Consider the following 20,072-nt stretch of genomic DNA (forward strand, 5'->3'; position numbering starts at 1 on the left):
AATATACATTCTATATTACTATTCTTGTTGTTGCTGTGATGATGATGATGAAGAACACTTTCTATAACTTTTGCAAATTCTTTCACCAGTTATACCAGGAGTAGCCAACATGGTGTACTGTAGATCCTGTGAGTTATAACTTGCTCATCCCCAGCAATTGCTGATGGGAGTTGTAGTCCTCACTATCTGGAGGGTACTATCTTTGAGTTTAAAAGCCTTTGGTGGTACAGTGTGGAGGGCCATCATAGGAAAGTCTGTTTGGCAGGCTAAGCAATACATCCACAGAGGCAATGAAATGTACTCTAAATTAGTGAATCGCATTGATATGAGAACCCTAGTGCACTGTCCCAATCACAATTTGAATGTTGTTGTGTTGTTTAGTCGTTTAGTCGTGTCCAACTCTTCGTGACCCCCATGGACCAGAGCACGCCAGGCACTTCTGTCTTCCACTGCCTCCCGCAGTAGCTTCGAGAACCCTATCCAACCATCTCGTCCTCTGTCGTCCCCTTCTCCTTGTGCCCTCCATTTTCCCCAACATCAGGTTCTTTTCCAGGGAGACTTCTCTTCTCATGAGGTGGCCAAAGTATTGGAGCCTCAGTGTCACGATCTGTCCTTCCAGTGAGCACTCAGGGCTGATTTCCTTAAGAATGGAGAGGTTTGATCTTCTTGCAGTCCATGGGACTCTCAAGAGTCTCCTCCAACACCATAATTCAAAAGCATCCATTCTTCGGCGATCAGCCTTCTTTATGGTCCAGCTCTCAATTCCATACATCACTACTGGGATTTGAATATGTAAAGGTAAAACTTTTGGTCTCAGGCTACATACACACATTTTATTCTAGGCTCAATGGAGACTGGGTGCTTGTTTTTTTCTATGTTGCCCTCACACAGTCTAGGTCTATTGCATATTTTCTGTGCCCCCGAAAAGCGTTCCTTGAGAAACTCATTTCCTCCAAAAAATAAAAGCTTGTTGCAGACTGATTCAGCTTTGCTGCACAGTGTGTCCATTTGAAAACAGAAGTAGGTGACCCTGGCCATGGGGGGTGGTTATCCACACCTTTCCAATTACATTGTGGGTGGGCATAGACCAAGATTGCAATCACCGCTCCCTTCTTCAATCACCTGGGCCATGTGCAGGCAGGAAAAGGTCAGATAATCTAATCAAGGGGACAGTTATTAAACACATGTCAAGTACCTGCCCCCCCCCATGGATGGAAGAATCCATAATCTAGATTGAAAGCAGAATGTGGAGGATGAGCAGCAACAATTCTGGATTGAGAAAATCTACATTTTTGAGCTGCAAGTGGGTTAGTGTGTATCCACATTTTGTATTTCCTTGAACTGAAACTTATCTTCCACTTTGTTGCCCATGCACCTAGTCTGAAAAGGTCATAATGGACCCGTTCACAGTCCACATAGGATTTCCACAACCTGAAGAATCCAAGTACCTGGGACCATATCTGGATGTTGATCAGATTTCGACTAACCTGCAAACAAACATTTGGGAATGAATTTTGAGCTTACTACGTTTTCTCTATTTTACTTTTTAAGATCCAAAATGCAGGCTTTCTCAAGAGTCCTACCCATTTTGAAGCTTGCCTCCATGTGTGCTGATGAATAAATATGATGTTAAACAGCAATATTAGTCATGAGAATGCTCTGCACAAAGCTTGTGTCTTGTAGATCTTTGTCATATAGTTTTCAAGGGTAGGTTAATTCATAACGAAACTCAGCTGTGTTCTTTAACTCAGAAGAGTGCAGAATTTCATCCAAACACCTTGACAGTACAGATTCATTTCAACAGGTCCCTTCCATTAACACAAGAGGTATGAAACAAACCATATCTGAAGAGTTCAACCCCAACTTTATTCATTTCATTACTGAGGGATGGAAGTTGCCTCTAGGAAACATGAATAAGCTAACAATTCCAAGGTTCTCATCTCATCCTCAGGGCAAGCTAGAGGTGATGTCAGCCGGCCCATACATCAGAACTCTAATGTGGCCAAATTCCTATAAAGTAAGTAAGGCTGATCGCCGAAGAATTGATGCTTTTGAATTATGGTGCTGGAGGAGACTCTTGAGAGTCCCATGGACTGCAAGAAGATCAAACCTATCCATTCTGAAGGAAATCAGTCCTGAGTGCTCACTGGAAGGACAGATCCTGAAGCTGAGGCTCCAATACTTTGGCCACCTCATGAGAAGAGAAGACTCCCTGGAAAAAACCCTGATGTTGGGAAAGATGGAGGGCACAAGGAGAAGGGGACGACAAAGGACGAGGTGGTTGGACAGTGTTCTTGATGCTACGAGCATGAGTTTGACCAAACTGTGGGAGGCAGTGGAAGACAGGAGTGCCTGGCGTGCTTTGGTCCATGGGGTCACAAAGAGTCAGACATGACTAAACGACTAAACAACAACAAAGGGGGCAGGGGCATAGGAAGGGGGGCAGTGAGGTGGTCTGCCCTAGGTGTCATACTTTAGGGGGATAACAAAATCCCCCCATGGCGACTATCACCACGCCGATCGCACCCAATGGGCGCCGATCACTGTACCGATCGCCCCAATGGGTGTCAATTGCCATGCTGATCGCCCCCAATGGGCACCAGTTGCCACGCCGATTGCCCCCCTGGGTGGCTCGCCCCACCCCCAGGTGCACAGCATGTGCGCCACTCCAGCTGTCCAAGCGACTAGCTCCGCCGCTGAAGGGGGGCAATTTAAAGAGCAACATGGCTGGGCAGGAGATGGTTACCTGCCTTCATGCCCAGCCATCACTCCCTGGTGAAGAGGGGCCTATAGCTGCTCAGTGACATTAATTCCCCAGTGACCCATAATGCGGCCCTCTTTGCGCTGGCGGCAAAAAGATTAGGAAGCAGAACATGGATAAAACTGTGGTAAACTGTAAGGGAGATTCAGAGGTCTAAATAAAAATACTGTATGCTGTGTGGAGACATCTAATTTACGCATGTGACTGGATTTTATGATTCTGATTTAGACAGAGGTTCTGTTTTTATATAGATTTTAGAGATAGATAAGATATACAGATTTAAAGAGAGTTCTTTCTCTGATAGGGTCTGTATGGCTTTGTCATGGCAATTGGCTAGTACAATAAAAAGCTTATCTACATCTGCCTCCATTTCACATCATCACAAGCCATTTCCCCCCTTGTTGGGCTCAGAGGCCAAATGAATTTCTACCACAAGAAAAATGAATGGAGGAAGAGGTTGGGGAGGGTGAAATTGAACACCTTTTTCCACCTGCGCTGCTCTTTAGAATTGCCCCTCCTCTGTTTTATAGAAGTTCAGAACAGCCAATACTTTAATTAGCACAGAGTTCATGCCACTACGAAGCCATGCTTGCTCCTCAGATGGTGGTGTTTAGCACCAAGATTCAGAAAATAAGGTCAGGAGTGGATAGTCCTTGACTTTTAGGCTCAGTGCGAAAACTGGGTGGGGACAAGGAAGGGGTTTCTAATAATTGTCTGGTGATAGGCATTTGGTTGGGTGGTTCACAAGTTGTGCAGGTCCAGATTACAGGAGTAACCTGCCCAAATTAGGCAAGAAGTTCTAAATACATTGCACATCTGATAACAGAGCTTTGTTCGAAAGCAGAGATCTAATGTATGGTTATCAGATGTCCCCGTTTCCCGGGGACAGTTCCCAGATTTACAAATCTGTCCCCAGACAAAATCTGCCCCCAGAATGTCCCCGGATTTCATTTAATGTCCCCGGATTTATATTTTAAGTGTTGTAGATTTATTAGTAGGGAATGGATGTTGTGTGAGTGGTTCAACGGCACAAGATACATCATATGGGGACTTCCGGCGAGGCAAAATGGCGGGCGCCACGGCAGCGAGCAGCTCCTGAAGCCAGCTAGAGCCAACTGCACTATGAGGCTGGCTCCGGGCTGCTGAGATTGCTGCTGCCACTGCCAAGGGTGAACTGGGGATGCCCGGCACGTCAACTGGGGGAACCGCTGGCACACACCCCTGCAACCCAAATTGAGCCGGGAGTGAGAGCGCCCAGCCACCTGGCCAACTGCCCACAGAAGAGAAGATATTACTTCTTTTTTAAAAAAACAAAACTTTTTTAATAACTTTTTTTCTCCTTTCAAAAAAAAAGAAGTGTCCCCGGATTCTTTGAAAAAAATCTGGTAACCTTATTCTAATGTAAGAACCAACCTCTATGCAGCTGCTGCAGCGGTGATCTGTTTCTTGTGCACAGGGCTTTGCTTGGTGAAGTATAGCAATGGGCTGAGATCTAGGTCTGCAGTTCCCCCAAGTGACAGACCACATGGAGGAAACCTTTCAACACCGTGACTAACTACTACACAAAACTTTATTTCCACCTTCCGCCATGTCAGGAGAAGAAGAGAATAGCAGCACTGAAAGGTGTTGAGGAGACAAAAAAGTTGGGTGAGAACTATGATGTGGCAGCTTTAGGCTTGCAGGCAAATTCAACGGCAGCTAGTTCCTTTCTCTTATCAAGGTGTTGCACAGCCCTGTCTCTCCCGGTGTGTCTGTTCTGTCTTCTTCACTGACTTCCCCTATAGTTGGCACAGCACACATCTTTGCTTACACCTTCTCCCTACTTGAACTTTCCCTTTTTCTGCCGCAAAACTTTTTGCAGCTTTCGGATGGGCCTATGGAGCAGAGGCTTTCTGCTTCTCTTAGAGCCAGTGTGGTGTAGTGGTTAAGAATGGTAGACTAGTAATCTGGGGAACTGGGGTCGCGTCCCTGCTCCTCCACATGCAGCTGCTGGGTGACCTTGGGCTAGTCACACTTCTTTGAAGTCTCTCAGCCCCACTCACCTCACAGAGTGTTTGTTGTGGGGGAGGAAGGGAAAGGAGAATGTTAGCCGCTTTGAGACTCCTTCGGGTAGTGATAAAGCGGGATATCAAATCCAAACTCTTCTTCAAACTCTTCTTAGAAATTAAAACTAAGCAAGTCAACGAACTTGCTCGCATCTAATGATAACCCATGTTCAACAGCTTATCGGGATCAAGCAGCGGGATCAAGGTACATATGGCCTTGTCGCTTCTGCTTCACTTCTCTTTGGCATAACTGGAAGTATCTTTATGGTGGTGGCCCCTAACTTTTAGGATTTCCCCCCATTACATATCATACAGGTGCCTGCTCTATTCTTTTTGGTGCCTGTTGAAGACTTTCAACAAGCCTTCTAAAGGGAGATTTAAAATCCCAGCCAGTATCTATATACAGTAGACCCTCCGGATACGAACTTAATTTGTCCCGGGGGTCCGTACTTACCCCGAAAAGTCCATATCTAGAGGCGCCGCTTCTGTGCATACCACGATAGAGCACTTATGTGCATGTGTGAAGCATGCATAGGGCTTCTGCGCATGTGTGCATGCGGTGAAACCGAGAAGTTTACACTTCTGGGTTTGCCACATTCGCAGCCCAAAATTATGTTACCCAAAGATAATGTAACTTGGCTGTATTGGATTTGAAAATGACCCCCCCCCCCGTAAACTATTTTTATTTATACTTATCAAAAGATGTACAAAAGTTCATACCCAATACAAAGTAATTTTTTTTTAAAAAAAAATACATCAGAATAATAGAGGTACTTATAAAATCTATTCATAGAATAGAGTTGGCAGAGACCCTGAGGATCATAAAGTCCAACCCTTCAATGCAGGAATATGCAGCTGCCCCATAGACTGATCAAACCAGCAATCTTGGCATGATCAGCCCCATGCACTAAGCAACTGAGCTATGTCTAATCCAGAAAGGAACGGGAACAAAAAAGGGGGGAAAGGGGAGGGAAAGAGAAAAGAAGATGGGAAAAGAGAGAGAGAGAAAGTAGATAAAGATAAGAAGACTTCCAGTTCTCTTTCAGCTAAATATATACTTCATCCAACTATTCTATTTCCTATAAGCTATTTTTTAAAAACTGTTTATCATTATATGTGACCTGAGCCAATGGCATGCAGCCAATTCCTGCAGTGTCACTTTTAGACGCAGCAAAGCAAGCAATAAGTATGTTTTGATATTAGGCACAAATTTGATAGGAAACAGAATGACACATTCTCAAAAATTAGGTAGTGCACCCTTGAACAGGTAAAAACGGGCAAGTATGAGGCTATAAAAACATTCCCATGAAAACGTTTCATAAGCATGGAACTTTTGGAGCCCTGTTCTGTGAACAAAAGTGTAATATTAATAGTGATAACAAAGGATCTTGCACGCAACTCTTATTAAGCCAATGGTGTATCTATGTACTGGATTGGAGCAGTTAAGGGTTAAGCGGTCTACAGATGCAATATTCTGTATGTATCTACACAAAAATATACCCCATTGAATTCAACAGGACTTACTCTTGGGCGAGTGCTTATAGGAATTGCATCAGAAATGAATGACCTTGAGAATATGCCCTGAGGTTTGGAATGACAATTCTAATCCACTGTATTGATTGTAAATGCAGACAAGCATTGAGCATTCATTCAGGATTAATTAATCTGGAAAAAAAGTAATAACGCTTCTTCCAAATACTAAAGGAAATCCAGTCCTCTCTCTCTTTATGCACAATTATGGAGAAGGGGAAAAAAACACACACACACAATTACACAGTCTTTAGTCAAGCTAGTTGAGTGTCAGTACCCTGAATTTTGCAGTCCTCTCAGTAACAGATGTTAAAATGATAGGCCAGCAAGAAATATAGATTTTTTCAGCCTCAAGCAGAATCTCAAGCAGGCTCAAAAATGTGTTAATAAAATCCTTGCAAATGGAGGACTGAAAAGACTTGTTTCGGCAAGCCTATCTGAAACAGAACCTTTACTCTAATGGAAAAAAAGAGGGGCCCTCGTTGCATCAGATTGAAGAAAGGAGCCAGCAGAAGGTCAATTGCTAATCAGGAACAATTGGAGAAAACTAGGGTGAGGTCATTTAAAGCCATCCAAATCGAAACACAGAGGCAACCTGTTTGAAAAGGCAATTTAGAAGGAATTATCTTCTCAATTTGCATAATTTGAGTGTGCATAATTTTGTACCTGGAGTAATGGCTGATTGACACCTGAATTAGAAGATATTGTTATAATTCTCACCCTCTGTTTTTTCCCCTTCCCAAACTTTCCTACTCATAGAAGAGGAGAGTGACATATCAGATATGAATCTCCTGTTTCCAAGGAGCCATCTTAAGAGTTTCAAACAATACCGAGCAACACACAAAGAAGCATTAGTATATCACAGTAAATGCCACAGATTCATTTGTAGGAAGCTGCTTGAGATATTCTGGACTGGATTAAGCTTTTCTAGTTAATAACCAAAAGCCACCTGCATTTCCTTTCTTCCCCCACCCCCTTTTGGAAAGAAAATGAATACCATCACATACAGAATAGCAAGTTTAGCTGAAGACAGCCACAGCTGCCTTCCTTTTCCCAGTAAATGAAAAGATCTCCACTCAGGCTACAAAACAGTTATCAAATGCAGTGTCAAAGCAAGTGTTTCTCCTCTATTGTAAGGTGCAGACTGAATAACTGCCGGCAGAGCATTCAACGTCTTCAGACTCACATGCAGCTGCACACACTCCAAAAGACTATTAGCTTCTTCCTGTTTGCATTCTTCAGCTCAAGAGAAGGACGTTTCTTTCCAAGCAAAGCCTCTATGCTGCTTCTCCTGGCTTTCCCAGATTCCTCCCCTTTCCCCATCAAAATTCTCTCTTTGGATTTCATGTTTGCAGAGAAGCTCCACAACCTTTCCTTTTAGGTGGAGGTAGACAATTGCCCAGAAACCAAACTCAGTTGGTTCCTCCCCAGTGTTTTTATTAACATTTTGAGACCATTTTCACCACCAGTGGTCTTAGGGCTCCTTTGGCTGAACAATGCTATAGAAACTCACTTCCTTTATGGGAAAGGCCATAGCTCAACTGTAGAGCATCTGTGTTGCGTGAAGAATGTCCCTGGTTCAATTCCCAGCATCGCCCAGCAAGGCTGGGAATGTCTCCTATCTGAAACCACAGAGAGCCAGCATAAATAATACTGAGCCATGGTCTCACTCTGCATAAACAGCTTCCTGAGTTCCTGAGTCCCTGAAGCCAGTCTATGCACATAGAAGAATCCAGTAGGGCAGCTTTTGCTGGACTCTTACCACACCTGCGATGTTGAGTGAATAATGGCTGGAAGAAAGCCAACAGTAGTTCAAGAACATTATAATTGCCTTGCAGGATCAAAGAGACCAACATCCGACAGCCTGCTTCTTTTGTAAGCTTGCGCACAAAAGGGGACCCCATCCATCCCCATCAGTTTTGTTCCCATCACTTCTGAACTTCAGGTTCTATTTATCTGTTGCTCCCTCCAATAGTGGAGTCAGGACTAGAGTCAAAACAGGGCCACTGAAAAACAAGAGGGAGGTATCAGTGTGCTCGGAGAAACTCTGAGGTTTGAACAAGCACAACAACAACAAAAGACACAACCCCAACCCCTTAAAATAACAAACCCAAAACCTAATGGGACAATTCTCCTACAAACAATTGAGTATGCTTAGTAGCCACGTAACAATGTGTCAGTTGGAAAGGGAAAAACAGAAAACAAGTTGGGGAAGGGGAATGGATGAGGTTTCTGTCTGAAACACTGAACAGGACTGCTATTAGAAGGTGAAGAAATACTGCAACATTTTGTTGCAAGCCCCCCCTTTTGTCACCACTAGGGTTTGAAGGATCTGTCAATTTCAGATTTCTCAGTTTCACATTTTCCCCAAAGTTAAATTCAGCTCCCCACATCTTGTAACTATGTTAAAAAACACTCTTGAAAATTTATCAGCACTTCACTGCAAATTTCTCCAAATAGACACATTTTTATATGCAGTTTTGACCACCATACAATTTTTTTTGCAAGCAGTTTCACTTAATATAATTCATGTTTGTATGTTATGTTCACTAGTGTCTTAATTTTTATGCATGTGTTTTCCCAGCATATACATTTTTGTAATCATTGCTTGGTTGGAGAACTGCATCTCAAAATTCCGCATATTGTTTTGGAAAGTACAGATTTGCTAGATTTGGCTTTAAACATGTACTGAATTAAATGTATCCTATACCCCTAGTCACCACTAGTAAACATTGGTAGGAATGCTCTCCACAAATTTGTCAAAGTTTTAAAAAATAAACAGAAAGAAAAAGCTGTTGCCACATTCCGAACGTTAATTATGCATTTTATTTCAGTGTTTGCATATGTACTAAAACAAAATGAACTGGCAACAGCAGTTCCAACCTAGTGCTACTTTGTTGTGTCAATACAAACTTTCAACACATTGTGACGATTCAAAATAAACTTTGTGAACAGGCAACACCTCGTTTCCCATTTAACATTTTACTCTTCTAACAATAATAGCTCTGTAGGCTGTTGCCATTACTTCTCCCTGCACTAACGTAGACCTAGTCCTGCTGAGCGATGAATTCTGATCATTGTCTGCATTCTTAATCCCTTCTACACATATACTGCTCTCTTCCAACCCAGATAACTTCTCCTCTCTCTCTCTCTCTCTCTGTGTGTGTGTGTCCCTTCCAAAGGCTCCTCTTTTTGGTGCTTCAGATGTGCAGGTTCTTAAAAGGCACACAAGAATCAAATGTGGAAAATGTTTGAGAGCAGTATCTTCTAGCAGCGAGAAACTCCTGTGATGGGTTAATGCTTCTTGTTGCAAAATGAAGACACCTGATTTCTGTCAGTACTCCAGTTAAAATTGCACCATCACTCTCATCTTCCCCAAACTACCCTATCAAGTAGACGGAGCGGGGTGGGGGTGGGGGAGAGAAGCAACCAAACTGGTAATCAGATTCCTCTGAAGGGATGTCAGCACAACACCTGCTGTTCCTCTGCTGCTTTTAGGCCTTCAGTTCTGCTTGCACAATGAACTCTCTTGAGTTCCAGGGCAGATAGAGTTACAGCGTTTGGAGCTTCTGGTTTCAGCTGATGCTTGGGAAAATGGACGACCCACAGAAGCTCTTTCAGAACTATCAGGACTAGGAGATACGATGTCCTATGCTCACTTTGGCATCCTGCTAACGTTGTGTACCCCATAGCAAATGTACACCCAGTTCCAACAAGAAGCAGATGTAGTGGTTAAATTGATGCGGGCCGTAGCACTTTAGATGGAATGTCAACAGTTTTGTTGACTGGGGAGTGGGGGGCATTATCTGTACATACAGAATTATAGCAAAGGAAAGACCTCTCAATATCAAGCAGGGTTTCCATGTGAAGGGATCTCCCGCACCTTCCCCCATGGGAATGTGGGATGTAATCCATTGGAGCAGTCAAATACAACATTCCTTGTTTCCCTAGAGTGGACACAGGCAGGGGGATGTTACTCCAGCCACTATAACTTCCTGTTCCACTGGTCTGAGGCGTCCTCCCCCTGCATGCGACCAGGCAGATGGGTGTGACCCTGGCTGACTCCATAAAAGAGCCGAGTCACACAGCCATCTCTCTCTTGAGGCCATGCTGCTCTCCTGCAGCCATTTTGTTCTCTTGATGCTGTTCTCTTAATGTATTTTGCTGTCTGCTGGCTCTCAGCCAGCAGCACATGGGCTCCATCCACATAAGGGATGAACTCACACTATGTTCTGTAACTGCAAGATAAAGTCTGCCCTCAGGGATCATACCGTGAACTGAATGTGAGTAAACTTCTTGTTACTTTTAAGGAAAGACTCTTGGGTCTTTATTCTTTTAAGAGGGATCAAAGGGGACACCAGGAATAATCCAGTCTGATCAAGCCAGACTGGATTGCTTAACTAAAGAGATTCAAAGGAATCTGCAAACTAGCTTCCTGCTGTATTGAGGGGAATCTGCTCTGCTACATAACTCATGAGTGTGAGTGAAGGAAGGATAATATTTAATCAATATATCCTCTCCTCCTACCCTAAACGACCTCAGCCCAGTATACCTGAAGGAGCGTCTCCACCCCCATCGTTCTGCCCGGATGCTGAGGTCCAGCGCTGAGGGCCTTCTGGCGGTTCACTCATTGAGAGAAGCAAAGCTACAGGGAACCAAGCAGAGGGCCTTCTCGGTAGTGGCGCCTGCCCTGTGGAATGCCCTCCCATCAGATGTCAAAGAGATAAACAACTACCTGACATTCAGAAGACATCTTAAGGCAGCCCTGTTCAGGGAAGTTTTTAATGTATGACATCTTAGTGTATTTTTGGTCTTTGTGGAAGCTGCCCAGAGTGGCTGGGGAAACCCAGCCAGATGGGCGGGGTACAAATAAAAACTTCTTCTTCTTCTTCTTCTTCTTCTTCTTCTTCTTCTTCTTCTTCTTCTTCTTCTTCTCCTTCTTCTTCTTCTTCTTCTTCTTCTTCTTCTCCTTCTTCTTCTTCTTCTTCTTCTTCTTATTATTATTATTATTATTATATTACTATCCTTAATATTCCAACAGGGAAAGCATTCAACAATATAAACTCTCCCCCATACATGAAATCTGAAGTAGAATAATCCAGAAACAGATTTTCTACGTCATCTGCTGTTTGTGTGAGCACCTAGTCTGAAAATCTGAGATACCAGCAATATGGAATGAAGGATATGGATCAACAAGGAAGCACACATGAGTTATTGCACCAACATACGACAAGGTTAGATGAAGTAGAATTTTAAACACATTTAAAAGGGGACAAATTTACCTTTTAGGTTTTCTGGATTTCTAATGCCTTTGAAATATGCCTTGAAGAGATAATTTTATATAAAAAAATTACATCAAAAGTTTGATGGGTTTTAAGTGGCTTCACAATATTTAATTGATTAATCAATGCAGCACAACCCTATAGATGGCCCCGTCTGCACTATGCATTTAAAGCAGTATCGTACTGCTTTGAACAGCCATGGGAATTCTGGTAACTGTAGTTTGTTAAGGGTACTGAGAGTTTTTAGGAGACCTCTGTTCCTCTCATAGGGCTCCAGTTCTCAGAGTGGTTTAACAGCCACTCATTTCCCCAAGAGAGACTGGGAACTGCAGTACTTCTAAAAAGCTGCAGGGGGCAGTAAAAAGAGTAATTCCCTCCCCTCTTACAAAGAAAGAAAAATGTGTCTTCAAAGATGATGCCCTCATCTTTTTTTTCTTTTTTAAAATAATAATTAAAAAAAGCATGCTTTTTGCTACAGAAACTTTTTGGGACAGCTTTTATGCCATGCTTCAAAACATGTTTCTAGCATTCACACATGACACATTAGGTTTACACCTTACAAAGCATAGTATAAATGATGTAATTTTTTCTGGATTTTTATTTTTTAAATTGGCCGAGTTGTTTTTAAAATTTGCATTGTTATTATTTTATTTTACTTAAAATACTGCATTTGCTTTATTCGTGGTTTTATTATTTCATCGTTGGAAGTCTGTAATCCACTTTGGAAAATGAAGCTACCTAACGTATCATTAAATAAACAAAATACTGTTGGAACGGATATTTTTGTGGACGTTGGTAGACTCCCGTTCCCATCAGCCCCCAGCCAGCATAGCAAATGGTCAGGGATGGAGGGAGATGTATTTTGGCGTGGGGGGGGGGGCGGCTGCAGGTTTTACTTCCCTGCATCCGAGCCTTCTGGTTCTGGTGACAAAACTCCCATTCAGCCTTAAATCCTGAGACCCTCATTATGTCAGGAGGAAAGAGAGAACCTCTTTTCACCATATCCATTCCCCCCTACCAGTCATTCCAGCCCCCAGCCCCAATCAGAGTCAGAATTAAACGGAAAAAAAATATATGTAATTGCATGGTCCCTGGCAGATTTTGCCAAGGCAGCTATCAGAGCCTCTCCTTATATGAGAGCGCCAGGGGAGCCCCTAATCCCCCCCTTAGAAACTCAAAAGAACTTGAAAGCATCTTGTCATTATGCTGCCTCCTCTATTCATCTCGCATTCTTTGCCCTGGTAACATCTGGCTCCAGGTTCTCAGGCGTGAGGAGAAGAGGGAGTTCAGTGTCAGTTCAGCGACGGTGAAGCCACGCTCCTCGGAAGGCAAGAGAAAACACGCCATCACCATCAATCAGCATTAACTGGCATACTAACCAGAGGGGCAAGACTGCCCATAAAAGGCTGATGGAATGTAGGAAGATATTACAAAGTACCTCCCATGTCGTAATGGCTGGAACTGCTGAACTTAGTGATGGGATCTCCAGGTGTAACTGTGCCCTCATCAGGGAGTGATTTAAATCACCATGGAATGAGGCTGATTTAAGGCCCGGCCAGACATGATGGAAACAGATCCCTGTGTTTACAGCATCCGGGAAGTGGGTGGGGACTGTTAAGTTGTGGGTGAACATATCAGACGACACAGTGATTATTCAAACAGCTCTTGTTTATTCACAGGCCAGAACAGAACTGAACTGAAGGGTTCAGCCAGCCTGCTTATATAGAGCTCCACTAGAACGCAACAGTAACCATTTTCTGTAACTATCCAATCACTGAACGTCACTTTCAATCCCTTATTTGCATATGTGGACCTGAGTGAAAACTATCTACAGTATCCCCCTGCTGGCCAAGGGTGAGAACTTCAGTACATAACAGGGACTGTTTTAGAATGGTACACAAGGAGGACTGCAAAATCTTCTCACCACACCTCTCCACAGTCTGTCCTCCTGACAAGATAGTCCTCAATGAAGCTCCAAGTATTGGGATTTCTAGACAGCTAGAAGGAAAGCAATTGGTAAAAAGCGGTGCGGGGGGGGGGGCACACGGAGGGTTCTGCCCTTCTCACTCCCCAGCTCATTTTTCTTATTTTTATTAATATATAATTATTTATGCCCCATCTTCTTCACTGACAGGAACTCAAGGTGGCTTACAGAGGAAATAAGAACAGCTAAAAACATGGGAGGGGGACCCCAATTATAAAAAATAAATAAATGTATCAACAACAGTGATCAAATTAAAATCACAGGAGAAATCAGGCAGGGGATAAAGGGGGCTGCAAAAAGAAAAAATCCAGGATAAATTGTTTCTATAATAACTTTCCAGGAAGTACTTATAGGTCAAATTAGGCCCACTAATGTTAAATATCACCCAGCTTTTAAAAAATATTATCATCATTGGCACCACATAATCTATGTGGCCACCAGTTGCCACGCCACTTCCTAATGGAAGCCTGCTATCATCTTGTTTGCTACAATTAATGCCAGATTTGCATGGATGAAGCTTTATTCCTCTAGACAACACCAAGAATAGGGGGAAAATGAAATTCAGGGAGTCCCACCAGGCCTTTCTGAGAAACTTCATAGAATCTCCCCTAACCTGGAAGTTCACATTGATTGGTACTTATGTCATTCCCCCATATCAAGGGCCCCATTACCTTCAGCAGCTTAGGGCCTCATCAAACCTAAATCCAGCCCTGGTCAGGCCCCTTGCGTATGAGCGACTCCTCTCTCAGACACAGTTTGAACTGCTTTGGCACTGCCACGCATGCCTGCTTGCTTGCCTCCAGATGGCTACCTTTGACTCTGAGGCCATTCAACAGCGGCTACTTCAGAACCCACATTAGGAGAACCTTGGTGGTTCAGTGTTAACCCAAACTAGTGGAATTTACTTGAAATACAATATGTTCTCTCTCTCTCTCCTCCTCCTCCTCATTTATTACAAGGGAGATGTTTGGCAGAGTCGAGATCTGGAAATTTGCCATTAAGCTGCAATGGGCTTAGCAAGTTAATGTTGATGGGTTTTGAGCATTAACTCACCAAAGGAGAATGCCGGCACATTTGTAGAATTATCAGTATAATGGATCCTGGCATTTCACTCTTACCATCTTTACAAATGTCACTTTTCATTCTATTGTAAATTAAACCAATTTCGTCCAAACCTCCAAAATAAAGCTTCCTTGCAAGCAACCAGTTCCCATCTGCTCCACAGTTAAAAATATTGCAGCAAGAAATTGCAGAAGATATTAGAGAAAATGCACCATTACAGATACTATATGAAGGGTGTATGAATTAACCATTAAGGATTAATTTATACTCTCTTTCTTCATAGGTAGGGGTTAAAGAGCGCAAGAAATGAAGGACACCATGATCAAATTAAAGCAAGGTAGATCTCCACACCTGAATGAGCTAATGAAATATTATAAAGGCAAAGAACTGGGAAGGTGAAAACCCCATTAGACCCGAGAGATCTCTGACAGTTTACATCACCTGAAAGTCTCCCTCCGATATATTCCCAATTATTACAGGTAGATTTTATCCACTTAACAGGTTAAGTTTGCAAACCCCCTCCATCATTTATTCACTCAGGAATGTAACCTTGTCTCTGCAGCAGCAGCGAGGAAAAAAATGTGTATGTTCGGTCTCATTTACGCTTTTAACCAATTTATGCCAGCATCATGTATTTAAATTAGCTTCAGTGTGCTTTCATATATTATAACCATATTTCAAAGCAATTTGTGCAAATGCCAACAGAGGAGGCAAGCTATATGTATCATGTGTTTGGAGATTATAAAGGCTCCAGATGCCTTTGTAAAGCAAACCGTTCATGAATAAATCAGGAAACATCCTGATGCAGGCTTTATATATAGAGCAAGGTATTCTTATTTAGGTCACAGCGAGGTTCTGCCAGGTTTGCTAAAATGGAACAAATCCCCAGCGTGTATGCCAAATGCACAACATTTCATAAGACAAGCAAACATCCCTTGGTTTGAGCCCTTATTGTGTGCTTGCAACTGTAAATGACCTCTGTACCTTAAGTATATTGGTTTGATCACCTGAAACTCAAATCAAAGCTTTCCGACTCTGTACTCAGTAAGTCTCTCCCCCCATCTCATTCAACCCCATCCACAGTGACAATGGATGGTGACAATGCCCTCGTTTAATACCCACATATACTGCAGCATAGTAGCAGAACGTGGTGGCTCAGAGACTGAGCTTCCAGTCACGAATTTCCTGGTTCAAAACTTGCCTCGGCTATGTACTCGAATACATATTCGATAATAATGCCATCTGAAAGGGTCCTTGTAGGGATTACAGCGGGTCAGTTCAGATGCCACTCTATTTTTTCCCCAATTATATTTTATTAAGTTTCAACGTTTTTAACATATGCAATCAAAAGACAATTTCATCTTTTCTCTTATTTTTGTCTACTTTTCCACCGCTTTTCCTATGGAGTTGTTTCTTTCCTCCTGCTGCTCCCTACCTTCTATCTATCAAATCATAACCACAATATTAAAATCTAACTAATTCTGTTGCTCGCGAGTTCATCGCACTATAATATTTCTTTAAATAGTCTGAAAAAGGCATCCATTCTTCCATAAAACACTCATCATTAGCTTCTCTTGATTTTGCCAGCTAATTCTACTGTTAATTTTATATATATATATATATATATATATATATATATGCATATACACACACACACACACACACACATATATATACACTCATTTTAACCATCTTTTTATCTTAACATGTGTCATTTCCCAAAATGCCCTCGCTTTCTTGCAAGCCCACCACATATGAGAAAAAGATCCACCTACCTGCTTACTAAGTCAGATGTTACTCTAAATGTGCAGCTACCAACAAAAATGGCAGCTGCATATTCTGTTCCCTTCCATAACATCTGGAAGAACTTACCCATGCTCTGACCTCAAGATGTCCTGCATATTGTTATCCCTGCATGTTGTTATCCCTGCTAAGTATCAAGATGCAGATAAGTTCTACTAGATGTTACATGCAGCAGCCATGCATTTAGCAAAGGATCTGGCTTGGTTTTGAGACAATGTTCACGAAGCCATTTAGAACATCCAGTTCTAAATGTGCAAATGCTGCTAATAATACTTTTAACAACAACAATAATCATTAGCAAAAATAACAGCAACACTGGCATACCTTAAAAAGTTGCTGTAAAGATTATTTAGACCAGCGTTTCCCAAACATGGGTCTCCAGCTGTTGTTGGACTACAGCTCCCATCATCCCTGACCACTGGTCCTGCTAGCAAGGAATGATGGGAGTTGCAGTCCAGCAACAGTCAAACACCCAAGTTTGGGAAACACTGATTTAGACAGAGCACGTGAAATAACTTTGAACAGTATCATCTGTTCTACCTAATGGATTTCTGGGACCCAGGAAATCTAGACCTTCATTTCATGCAAAGTGTTGAAAAATAAAATTCGAACAGAGAAGATTACGCGTGGAATTTCCTATCCAGCCATCACACCCCTTCCCCCTAGGTTGATGGCTTGTATAGAGATCATTTAATCAGTTTATACATGATGGGGTGGAGGGAAAGTAACCTACTGCTCATGACACATTTGCTAATCTTATGTCTCTTCCTGAACTGGAAACATCTATTATACAGGCTCTCAAAGAATTAGGATGTAAGGATTTCCAGATTGTTGCAGCCAGCTTGAAATGATAAAAAGTTATCCAAAGTGGAGGAATGTCGAATGTTTCTTTTTTCTTTTTTTTTAAAGGCCTGGGAGGAGAAAAGCAATCTCTCCTCCTTTTTCAGTTGCAATTTATACGTGTGTGTGTGTCTGTGTTTTGTTTTAATACAACTCTGCACAACTTTGAGAAAAGAGTTCGTGGAAAGTTCATTCCATCTAATGAATTGGTAAAATCAAAATGTAAATGGCACGCACACGATACAAGGCTCATCTGACAATTCTTTGGGAAAATGCATTTTAATCCACACCAATCTCTGCTACAACCATTTGTAACTGAATGTTCGTACTGATCATAGGATGGTCCTGCTATGCTTTTTAATTTCCTCTGTTATTTTGTGTGTCCACAAATCTAGCCAAGGGTATCCCACTCAGGTTGGGAGTCCACAATGCACAGGTGATGTGGGAATTCCTGCAGGATAAGAATTCTGATAAGCCTCAGGAAGACCCACTGGAGTCTATACTGTGGTTCTCTTCACATCATCAATAACCACCACCACCACCCATCTCCTTGAAGACTGACACTGACCTGGGGAGAAAACTGCCATGTGGACTGCCATGTCCACTGCAGAAGCACGAGGAGCACCTAGCTTCAGAGTTGCATCTAAAAGCTTTGCTCGCTTATTCTGAAAATAATTTGACTGCTCTTCAGACATCGCCTTTGGAAACAGGTTATAAAACTTCCCGGCAGGGAAGATCGATGCTTCAAGATGATGCTGACACTGATCCAGACTATTGAGACCAGTAGCTACGTAATATTTGGGCTGGTTATTTCAAATCAATAGTGTGACCTCTTTCCTGAACCTTTGATTCTGGCCCTCCTGCCTCCCCTGTCAATGAATTGGTTGAGTATACGGAGCCAGCCTAAACACTTCCACATAAATGTCTTACATCGATAGCACACAGTTCCACTTCTCCCTAGGACCCGTGTGAGATTTCCCACTCTTCTTGGCCTCTATCCCCCAGTCTACTGCCTTCTAAGTCCCCTGACAATACACACCCTCTCCTATCTCTGGGACAGGGGTGGGGAGCCTGTACCCCTCCAGGTGTTTCTTGAGTACAACTCCCAATCACTGACTATGCTGGCTGGGGCTAATGGGACTTGGAACCCAACAACACCTGGAGGACCACAGGCTCCTTGTCCCTGAGCTAGACTATTCCCTCTTCTCTCAACAAGTGTCTCCTGCATTTCATACTAAGTCCCCAGCTCCCATGGTTGACCTTTCTTCCCTGTTCTCATTTCCCCTCATCCCACTGCCTCTTCCACTTTTCCTAAGCTCCTATATTCATCTGATTCTCCTCTCCATAGCTACCTGCTTCTCTTTCCCTGTATCATCTCAGTGTCATGTATCCTTTGATGAACATAAGAGGAATCAATGGTGGCTGGTGCCCATTGGGACTAATAGGGCGAAAGTCAGCAAATGATCAACAGGAGGAGGAGGCAGAGTCAACTAATTCTAGTTTTGCTCCCATCATCTTCCCTATGGATCCTATGGAGGAGGAAACTGAAAGGCAGTGCTACCCTCTGGAAGGAAGGAGCAGGCTGGGGTTGATGGAGCAGCATCTCACCAACCCGAATGGACTGGGCATCCAGGGTTCATTTTGTCCAGCAACCTGTTTTCAAATGGTTTTTCTGGGGGTAGTTCTTCTTCTTTGGCGACCACTCGTAGCCGAGTAAGATTGTCTTCCATAAACATGGTTTTAACAATGAGTCTGTAAGCGACTGTGGAGGCCAATTCTGGACCGACACGTCATTCCACAGTGAGGGCATTGGTTCCCGGGTGAGAGTTGATTTGCCAGGTGTGCCTTCCTTTTAGCACATTTCTCCCTTGCGTTCTGAGTTTGAGGGTCTTCAAAGCCCATGACACCTTTGGTAAAGGCGTTCTCCAACTGGAGCGCTCGCAGGCCAGTAGTAGCAGGGGGAGGACAGGGCAAGGACAGACTTACACCTATTCTAAACCCAGCATGGTGTGGTGGTTAAGAGTGGTGGACTCCAAATCTGGTGAACAGGGTTCGCTTCCCCACTCCTCCACATGCAGCTGCTGGGTGACCTTGGGCTAGTCACAGTTCTCTGAAGGGTCTCAGCCTCACTCACCTCACAGAGTGTTTGTTGTGGGGGAGGAAGGGAAAGGAGATTGTTAGCCACTTTGAGACTCCTTAAGGGGAGTGAAAGGTGGGATATCAAGTCCAAACTCCTCCTCCTCCTCCTCCTCCTCCTCCTCCTCCTCCTCCTCTTCTTCTTCTTCCTCTTCCTCTTCCTCTTCTAGCTCAGCTGTGTGACCTAGCAACCTGGAGGAAATTAGCCAGCAAAAAGTGTGGTGCAAGTCAAATTTCTCCACATTCCTCCTAAACAGAGTCTGGAATGAGGCAAACTTAAGCTGACAAATTTATGGCAGTGACAGTTACATTAGCTTTCTATAGTTAGGATAGCTCTCTCTGAGATGCATAGTGACTCTAAACCAGCACAGCTGGTATAGCATTAGACTCTTAATCTCAGTGTCATGGTTTTAAGCCCCACATTGGACTAAACATTCCTGCAATGGTAGGAGGCTAGGAGTTGGACTCGATGATCCTTGTGGTTCCTTCCAACTCTACAATTCTATGATTGGGACATGGGTGGCGCTGTGGGTTAAACCACAGAGCCTAGGACTTGCCAATCAGAAGGTCGGCAGTTCGCATCCCCGCGATGGAGTGAGCTCCCGTTGCTCGGTCCCTGCTCCTGCCAA

At 43.2% G+C, this 20,072-nt stretch overlaps 2 long non-coding RNA genes across 2 annotated transcripts in view; both read left to right on the top strand.

Annotated features, from left to right (window-relative positions):
* The window catches only part of LOC310753146, a 218,317-nt gene that overhangs the window by 159,773 nt on the left and 38,472 nt on the right, over positions 1 to 20,072 (top strand). The gene's annotated exons all lie outside the window — the stretch shown is intronic.
* Positions 10,195 to 18,080, top strand: LOC310753147. Its single transcript, XR_014543231.1, has 3 exons — positions 10,195 to 10,619; positions 11,378 to 11,570; positions 17,703 to 18,080. It is a non-coding gene; the product is annotated as an uncharacterized lncRNA (long non-coding RNA).

Source organism: Podarcis filfolensis (genome assembly GCF_964270895.1).
Source record: "Podarcis filfolensis genome assembly, chromosome: 17".
Classification (NCBI taxonomy): domain Eukaryota; kingdom Metazoa; phylum Chordata; class Lepidosauria; order Squamata; family Lacertidae; genus Podarcis; species Podarcis filfolensis.